Source organism: Lycium ferocissimum, chromosome 6 (genome assembly GCF_029784015.1).
Source record: "Lycium ferocissimum isolate CSIRO_LF1 chromosome 6, AGI_CSIRO_Lferr_CH_V1, whole genome shotgun sequence".
NCBI classification, from domain to species: Eukaryota; Viridiplantae; Streptophyta; class Magnoliopsida; order Solanales; family Solanaceae; genus Lycium; species Lycium ferocissimum.
In genome coordinates, this window is record NC_081347.1 from 70,895,980 (window position 1) to 70,906,168 (window position 10,189).

Here is a 10,189-nt window from a genome sequence, read left to right on the forward strand (position 1 = left end):
ATAAATTACATTTTAATAAATATTTTTATGTATAACATAATTTAAAAGTAGTATATCTATAATCGGGTTGGTTTGGATTCGGGTTGACTTTTTTAGTTAAAACCAAAACCAACCCTATAATGGTCGGGTTTTTTTTCCGAACACCAAACCAAACCGAACCAAATCACTAGTCGGGTTTTTTTTTTTTCCGATTTGATTTGATTTGTCGGGTTGGTGCGGTTTATCGGTTTGCCCGTCTCTATTATCTACCATAGATATATTCTCATTTACGAGAGTTATCATATCGAGTCCTAATTGGACGAAACCACGACAAGGGGGTTGAAAAAATAAAAGAATGTCATACCTAGAATTAAAAGCCTATGACCTAAATGAATTTTGTACCCCCTTTACCACCATATTTGAAACATCTCGTATGTCAAGAAGATTCAACAATTTATATATATACAAAAAATACATTTTTATCCTTTTAGTATGGTATCATTTTTTGACGAAGGGATTCAATTGAATCTCCTTCAATGAAGTTGGCTCTGCTGATGCTAATAGGGAGCTGCTCGTGATCAGTGTTCTTGGGGATGAAGATGGTTTCATAGACCAAAGAAGCAATTGCAGCACCGACGAATGTTCCGAGCCAGTAGACCCATGTCCAACTAACCATTGCTTGACCAAAGGGCGCAGCAGGATTCATTGTTGCACCATAAAAAGCACCACCAGACAAGATGTTGGCACCAACAATGAAACCACTTGTAACTGGGGCAATGATCACACCTGAGTTACTCCTCTTGGGGTCAATTGAAGTTGCATAAAAAGTGTAAACAAGACCAAATGTCGTCACTATCTCAAAAACTGCTGCGTTCCGTGGTGTTGGAGCGAATGGGGATACTTCCGCACCAACAACAGAATACTTGAGGAGCAAGCAAGCCACGACAGATCGAAGCAATTGAGCAATCCAATACAAAATAGTCCTACATAAGGTAATGTGACCTCCCCCAAAGGCACCAAACGTGACAGCAGGGTTTACATGACCTCCAGATATGTTTGTGGCCGCTGAAACTACTACAGCAAGAGCAAATGCATGGTTTATCCAGCTGCAATCAGCTGGGCTTGCAAATCGCCGCTCGTCAACCGGGATGATGCGGCAAAGCCTTCAGCGGCGAAAACATAAATAAGCATGGAAATGAATTGACTAAGGCTGACCTTGAGGGTATCAGGATGGTTGGCCTCTTTCAAATTTCCAGTGACAATTCTTGAACTCGGCTTGCTCTTTTTCTTCAAGATGAAATGGTGTATGAGTTAATTAGCTACTACTTAGTACTCCTTCGTTCTAGCTCTTGTTGCTTTCTTTCCAAATAGGCCTCTAACCTCTTTATATATATAATGGACTAAATAAGGGCATGCATGATTAGACCAGGGGCGGATTTATGTTGGTCCGAGGGGTGTCACGTGACACTGCTTCATCGAAAATTTTTACTAAATATAGATATATAAAAAATAAATGGAACGAAAGTAAAAGGTAAAAAGAAAAACGTGACACTGCTTCAGCACAAAGCCGTGCGTTGGGCTGTTGGTAAAGGGCTCTATTCTGACGGCAAGGTCGCGGGTTCAAACCCACCTGGCCTCACTTTTTTTTGGCTTATACTATAATTTAAATTCTAAATCAATAAAACAACTAAAATATAAATGGAACAACACCGGTCCTAAAACCAGTAAATATAGTTCTAAAACCAAGAAATAACTTAGCCTTTTCCTACTCTAATTCTATACCAAATTGGTCAAGTAACTTAAAAGCTAAAACCCTAAAAAGAACTCATAAGTCATAACCTTAAAATTTCTTTTATCAATTAGAATATAATTGATGGCTGCCCACCTTTCAAATTAGAATATAAGTTCTTCTCGTTCTTTATCTCGATTGCCATATCAGGTTAGCACTTTCTTCACCATAATATTTTATTAAGTGCTTGCAATTTTTTCATGACAATAATTTATTTTCTTTCTAATTTCTACAATGAAATTATTTAGTGTTCATTATATTGATATTTAAATTTACCTATGTTTTATTTTTTCTTTACGGCTTTTAATCCTCGTAAGAGCTATCGACATGAACTTTTTATCTTACGTCTTGCTAATATCAAGATGGTTAAAATTTGAATTTGAGAACAGAGTTCGATTTTATTTTCTGAAGGCATCCATAACAAATATTTAATGCAATTATATATTGTAGTTACTGAACTAATCAATATTTTATCCTATTTATGTATAGTATGCGAATCCTGTTGAATTTTAGAATTAAAAATGAGAAGAAGTCTAGATTGTCAAAGGGAAATTGCTTACAAACTTTTTATGTCTTACAAGTTATAACAAAAAAAGAATAATTTAATTCTATCATATCATTCTATCTCTAAATAAATATTTGATCCTTAATTACTAATTGTGCAGATTACATCGCATTAGCCTAAATTTCAATGGAGCGATATTATCATAAAGTATCTTCCAAGCGTCCAAAGCCAAGTTCAACAACTGCATTCAATTGACTTGGGAGAAAAAATTAATGAGTCCGAACAACATCGACAAAATGAAGGAATCGATTTAAGTTCCTTACCAACTGATCCTGGGGAAAGATTAGCTATTCGAAAATATCATCCAAATGACCATGATGCAATAAGAGATCGTATATTCATCAAGGTCCCTTCCAACTTCGAAAGCACTTGTTTCCTAAGAGATATATGTATGGTAAGTGGCGTCGTTTTAATTCTAAATGGCTTGATGAGTATGAATGGTTGGAATATAGTGTAACAAAAGATGCAGCTTTTTGCTTCTACTGCTAGTTGTTTCAAGATGAAAACATCAATCAAGGGGGGGGGGGGGGTATTTTCAAGTATATGTTTTACAAGTTGGAATAAGAAGAAAAGTTTTAATGAGCATATTGGCGGACCAAACAGTGTTCATAATCAGTCAAGAAGAAATGCTGAAGATTTGATGAGACAAAAAAATCCATTCAAAGTGTAATGCTAAACAGTCTGATCAACAAAAGTTAGAATACCGAACTCGTTTAGAAGCTGCAATTGATGTGATAAGATATCTTTTGAACCAAGGATTATCATTCCGGGGGCATCGTGAAGACGAATCATCTTTTAATAAAGGTAACTATATTGAACTTCTTAGATGGTATACTAAACGATGTGATAATATTGCTGATGCATTTAAAAAAGCTCCAAAGAATAATCAGTTGACTTCTCCATACATTCAAAGGGATATTAGATATATATATATATGTAAGATGGAAATATATATAAGTATATCATTAAGGATTTAAATGATGATTACTTTTCCATATTAATTGATGAATCTCGTGATGTGTCATGTAAGGAGCAAATGGCTACTGTTTTGAGGTATGTTGATAGAAGGGGGAGTGTAATGGAGCGGTTTATTGGTATTGTTCGTGTTCATGATACTAGTGCTTTGTTCCTTAGAAATGAAATTGTTGGTTTACTTGCTCAACATTCTTTAAGCCCATCTTATATAACTCAGCTAATCTCAATATTTTTTCAATGTTAAAGCTTGAAAAAGAGTCAGCTGGGTTCACTCTTTTACATGGTGACACTGCTTATGTAAAATTCTGCGTACGCCACTGGATTAGACTGAACAATTATTCTATTGGAAAACACCCTTCACATTCTCTAAGGTAGCACTCTATTTCTGACGAATAATCTGGTTGACTTAGTAGTGCACCATTACCCGCATGATTTCTACGTACACCATAATGATGTTGTAAACCGAATTAAATATAGTAACCAACTACTAATTATTTTATTAAACTAGTGCTGCACGCCTGCACGTGCATTTCATTTTACTACTTTACATTTTGCTACTGAATGTAAGAAGATTCGTGGGAATTAAGTTCAGCATTTCATTGTGGAATATACCTTGAAGGTTCTACTCAATACTCATATCTACCATTTATATGAGAAAGATTCTTATCTTCTCCCTACTAGTAATTATCCTATGATTAAATCTCAGCAAATTGGTTAACTATTTTTCTATTTCACAAATGGAACTTTATTTTTATTTTTTTCTTTGTGCATCAGAAATAACTAAATAGTAGTATAGTAACTAAAACCACTTTGTCATAAATTACTCTAATACGACAATCATTATGAAAGCACAACACACACGCAGAGGCGGATCTAGAATTTAAAGTGTATGGATTCCTATATCGACCTAATGTTAATATTATAATAATAATTGTGTTCACAATCAAATATCTATAGATATTCAGTAAATTATCTAGTATATAGCGTATTGACAAAAGCTACTTGATTCCTGTTAACTCGTATATAGGCATCTAGATCTGTCCCTGGACATACGAGATCATCACTGAAGCAACCCAACATATTGGAACAAATAATTCTTACGTATTTCATATCTTCCTATGCAAAAGTTTCAATCAGCGAGTTTAATTGCTTGAATGGCCATCCACCTTATTAAAATGATCAGTGAAGTTACGTTTCACCTTTTTATTTTTATTTTATACCAATAAATTACTGATGTTTTACTCATTATCCCACAAAATAAACCTACATAAATAGCACTATAAAATAGTATAATTTTAAAAACAAAATAAGCCATTACCCAGGGGATCCTGAGGTGTTAGGGAACTTTGGCTTGACCCAACCATGCATATAGAAGATAAAAATGACAAAAAGAAGGGGGGCGTAGACCTAACCTTCCATATACACTCGACTATTATATAAAATAGTCTCCAAAAGGCTAACCATGGAAGACTAACATCTATACGACTTCTTATACTTGCACTTGTCATTTGTCAAGTTGAAAGAAACCTTTGATTTGGGCAAGAGGGGAAAGGTTGCAGCTTTCTCTTGGCAAGAAAGTCGGCCACATGATTTGCTTCCCTATAACAGTGGAACACATAGTATTGGCTTGGTTGATAAGTCACTTCTTTGATTATGTGTGTTGTTGACACCTAATTTTCACCTCATAAAACGTATATTTTTATTTTCATATTTCCGAGTCCAAGACGGGGTAAGGATGCCCTTAAAAAATTAAAAATTTAAAAATCCCGAGAAAATTGCAAAATTGACGTTTAATTATTATTCTGTGAAAATTGACAATTACAAGAAATTACGAGTTATTTATTTTCATAAATGTAAGTAAAAAAAAAAATAATACACATCCCGCTCCGTCTAACTCGGGAAAATTGTTAATTAAGATGACGTATGAATTACGGTTTACTTTTTACCGCATTTTTCGCACCTTAAATATTACCCGGAACTATGACAATATTGGATTTGTATTAAAGCTCGTCTTTTAAAATGGCGTATTCCGAATTTTGTTTTTATTAAAAATAAGTTTACGATAGGTTTCTAGACGAATATGTATTTTCACGAAATTAAGTAATTATTCTAAGTTAAGTACAAAGTTTGAAAAGTGTGTATTTTAAGCATAGGGGGGTCTCTTTAACAATTTTAAAACTTGAGGGGGGAGTTTGTTTAAAAAAGGGGGATGGAAGTTTAATAAAACAGAACTTCCACCCCTCCCCCCCCCCCCCTCCTTCTTATTTTTGATCGACCACTCGTCTGCTTTTCTCCGTCAATGGAGATTTCTAGGGTTTTTTCTCGATCAAATTATGGCTCATTCACAAATGTTTTTTCATCGGATTTTAGAGGGGTTTTGCTCCCCATCATGAGTTATTATGGTTTTCAGGTTCAGTTTCACCCGATTATTCTTATTTTATACCATGAATGAACTCCTTGGATGTTATCCGAGGTCGTTTTGGGTTTGTAGGTGCCATGGGCGGGGCCTCGAGCCCCTTGCCATCTTGTGCACTATAAACCCAATGAAACGAACCTATGGAGGAATTTCCTAGGAAGGTTCTCAGTTGGTACGGTGTCAAGGCATTCTATCCCATTTTGTACCGTTGAAATGTATTGATTTTTGTCTTATTGGTGACTAAGTGTACTATCCTAGTATTTCCTATTTTTTGCTGAATTTTATTTGGGTTTTAGGGTACAATCCGTCAGATTTTTTGTTTTGTTGTGTGATTTGTGCAAATTCTGATAGATTATAGTACTATTAGTACGAATTTGTTGAGAAATTGGTTTGTCTTTTATTGAATTTGAATTTGTATTGATTTAGGGTTTAAGAATTAGGGGGAAATTCGGTTGGGTTTTGGGTTTTTACCTCTTTTGTCCCTAAGCCTTATTCCTAATACTATATGTAGAAGGTTTCATGACCATGAAAGGAGGACCTTTTTTCTGGAAAAAAAAAAACCTTAGAGCATTAGAAATCCTACAAAGTCTTTAAACTTCCCTATCAATATACTACACTAATATACCTGAAATACTACTACTATACTATATAAGCATACTATAAAAAGACTTATACTACTCTTGGAATAGAGATTATTACGCAAAAATTGCAAAACAAGGTTGTTTTTAAGGGTTCTTTGGTTGTTGGTATGAAGTGTTGATCCAATCCCTACCTTTGATCCTTAGGTTGCCCTACAAAAAGGTAACACTCCTATTCTAACTTAGTTTACTCTATTTTTCAGCTTACATTATTAGTTGTGTTACTTAAATCATATTATGCCATTTAGCTTTTGAAACTGCTTTGATGTGTGAAATAAGGATGTGGAGTTAGTTTGAGTGTTTATGATGTTGTTTAATATACCTTAGAACTTTGAAAATGGATGTTTGAAAGAAAAAGAAAAAAAAACCTATATTGTGTTCATGCTTACTGTTTTTTTTTTAGAATTCTCTTTTGGTTCTGAGATGTTTAAGTTATTTCAAGGCTTTAAGATGTTTTTTAGTTGGTGTCTTGATGTTTTAAAGGATTTGATATCTTGAAATAGTTTAAGATGACAAAAGGGGATTTGTTTCTGATTGGAGTTACTGTTCCATTGGTTACTTGAGGTTTGAGGTGTATTGATTGGTTGTTTGAGGTTAAGACATGGATCATTGTGTGTTTTCTTGTTTAAGGGATTTTATTCAAAATGGTTTCAAATGAAGTTCATAACTTTGCTATGGCTTAAACTTTCTTTTTTTTTTTTTTTTTTTTTTTTTTTTTGGCTAAAACTTCGTGTTGCATCAAGAATTGAAATCTTGATGTCCTGCCCCTTATTTGGTCTTTGGTCATGTTGTGTTTCCTATTTTTAAAGATTTGAAGGTAAAACTGAGGTAAAAATGGATCTTTCCAAAATATTTGTTTGAATCCTGTTTGTTTGATCTCGTGCTGGCCTCTTAGGACTATTTTAAAATTTAAAAGATGGATTTGGGAACTTGCCTTTCTGCTTTCTATATGTTCATTGCCTGCAAACCAGTTTAAAAGGGTTTTGATATACCCCTTGAGTGAAACCTGATCTCAAAAGTGGTCTTCGATGTTTATTGTTCCTGTTTACACTGGGCAGGATGTGTTTTCTTTTGAATTTCCTATGCTATTCTTGGAAAGAAAAGGGCTGGTCATGTTTAAAACCTCTTAGAATGATCATGTTTTCTTCTGTTTAGGTTTAACTAGTTGTGTTAAGATGTGAGAATTAGGATTTTTGTCTCTTAAACATACTTGTTGAATTTATGTGCTATGCTATCCTACTTGAACTTTGTGGAGATAAAATGATTTTTTTAACCCATTCAAATGAATTTTGAGATTGTAACATGATTATTTGTGTAATGGAAGAGATACAAAGAAACTGTGGCTTATTTGATTAAACTTTAGATTGGTTCACTCTTTATGTGTACATGGAATTTGACTTGCAAACTGTTAAAAGATGAGGTACCAGCATCTGAGACTTGTGGTTTTGACACTAAAGCTGGGAATGAGAGAGGAATGGGGTGATTGGTATGCTGTTGGACCTGTTTTGTTTTTTGTGAATCATGTGACTGTTTTCTTCATTTGAGTTTACTTGTTTAAAGGATTCTGGTAGTACTTGCTATAGTTTGTTTTTTGGTGCCTGTTTTAGAATCTCCCTCGAGTATCTTGTTCACCTAGGCTAATTAGGATTATCAGAAAAGGCTGAAACAAAGTTTAAAAGGCTAAGTTGATGTCTATACTTCTCTTCCTGCTATTATTGTGTAACTTGAGTTTCTTGCCATCTATTTGCTCCTGTGTGGCTGCTTGAGCATGGAACTAGTCCTAATATGTTGATTTGAGTATCATACTCTATATGTGCAATCTTGAGGCCTCTGAGTTGTTTGAAAGCTGATCCTGGATACTGTTTGTCCTCCTAAGCTTATATATATATATATATATATATATATATATATATATATATACTTTGAGCTTATCTCTTGGGCTAAGTGAGTATCATGCCCCTATTAGTGCTATTTGAGACCCTTTTTGTTGTGCTGATTGAGAATTTGTCTTAAGCCTTGTGTTGCTTTGAGTAGATCCTATGCATTATCCTCACTAGTTTGACATATAGGTATTCCTGGTTTTCATACATAATTTTACGAGTCAGTAGCTATCATGTTTGGAGTCCCTATTAGGACTTGTTATTTGCTAAATCATTCCCAGCACTTGAAGTTGAACCTTAACTTAGAGATTGAGAACCTGGAGACTTAGATCATTTTCAATCTATGACCTGCATACTATTTGTCATTTTTATCCTGCTATAAGTTGATCTAGGTTAAAAGCAATTTTGCCTTTGAAATAAATATATATTGTCTGGTTTTGAGCTTTGAATACTTAGAGAGGGGATAAATCTAGGCTTAAGTTAGTAAGATAATTCACAGTAACCCATAGTGACATCTACTTGCACCATGGGAATCTCTACTTGCATTTTTTGACTACTTGAAATTTGCCACAATCTTGTTTTGAGCTTGGTGTCACGCCCCGAACCATGGCCTGGGCGAAACACGGCACTCGGTGTCATACTGCATGTGACCGAGCGAACCACATGGCTTGCTGAATCATCATGAGGCATACATGAGCAGAAATATAGCATGAACGTGATGAGCTTTTATAAAACATGAGATGTCATAATAATTTAATGAAATACTTGTTTAAATCATAAATGCGGAAATAACATGAGTTGAGCCAAAGATGGCTAAACACCTTGCATGTCTAACATAACTAAACTGACTAGTCTATGAAACCTCTAATCATGAATCTTGGACCGGAAAACGTACTTTCAGGACAAGGCTCTAAAGATACCTTTAAATGCATGACTAGTAAAATAAAGATAACTCGACTAAACCTCGAATGAGATGGGGCTCACCAATGAGCCGATACGAGCAAATCCTCGAGCGGATGCGGTGTCACGTAAATACGTACCCGCATCGTGAAATGCGAGGCCCCGGCAATAAAGGGGACGTCGACGCATTGAATGTCTTGGTATGTAAAGCAACCGAATGAAATAACATGGGACATAAAGTAATAAAGATAAGAACCGAACGTGAAAGCGAAACCTGGTTATGAGCATGAACATGAATACATATATAATATAAAGCATGAGTAAAAATATCATAAGTAGGGAGAGAAATAACTTATAACCGATACATGGTCGGGTGCGTCCTTGACAGAACACTCGATCCTTACCGAGGGAACATGAGATTTAATAAAATATGAAAGGATCCGTCATTATGAGAGATCGTCCTAAGCATGGGTGGAACAATCCTCATCCTACGGTGGCTACGTAGTTTCGAAGTCGTTTGAAGCCTTCTCGTTAATTAATGCAACTCCCAAAAACATGAACATGTAAAATAAGTGGCACTTGCCCATGGTTTTCATGAATATAACTTGCTTGTACATGGATATCATGAAATAACTTGTAAACGTGATTTCATGAAATAACTTGTATTTAGCATTTGTGTATCTTGTATCATAGCATGAAAGTAATTATATAATATAGTTGCATGAAAACTTGTAGACATGTAGGATATTCATGAAATAATCATTTTAGCTAAAACATGCATGCAAGAACCCATGGAATACAAGATATGGGTTTCATGGATTACTGATCGATTCTCAATAATCATAAAGAAATATTAAGAACTCAATGATGGAATTACAACAATTCATACGTAATATAATCATGGACATGGACCTAGGGTTATCATGAGCATGGTATAGAAACCCTAGTTTTAGTATAGAATCATAATTTATGGATTATGAGGCGTGGGGAAGAAACAATGATGTTCCCACACGTAGATAGTAACTCTACGTAAATACCTTAGTCGCT

The 10,189-nt window shown here is 34.7% G+C and overlaps 1 pseudogene; it reads right to left on the reverse strand.

The window, feature by feature from the left end:
* Nucleotides 1-291: 291 nt before the first annotated feature.
* Nucleotides 292-10,189, reverse strand: part of LOC132061611 (aquaporin TIP1-2-like) — an 11,328-nt pseudogene continuing 1,430 nt past the window's right edge.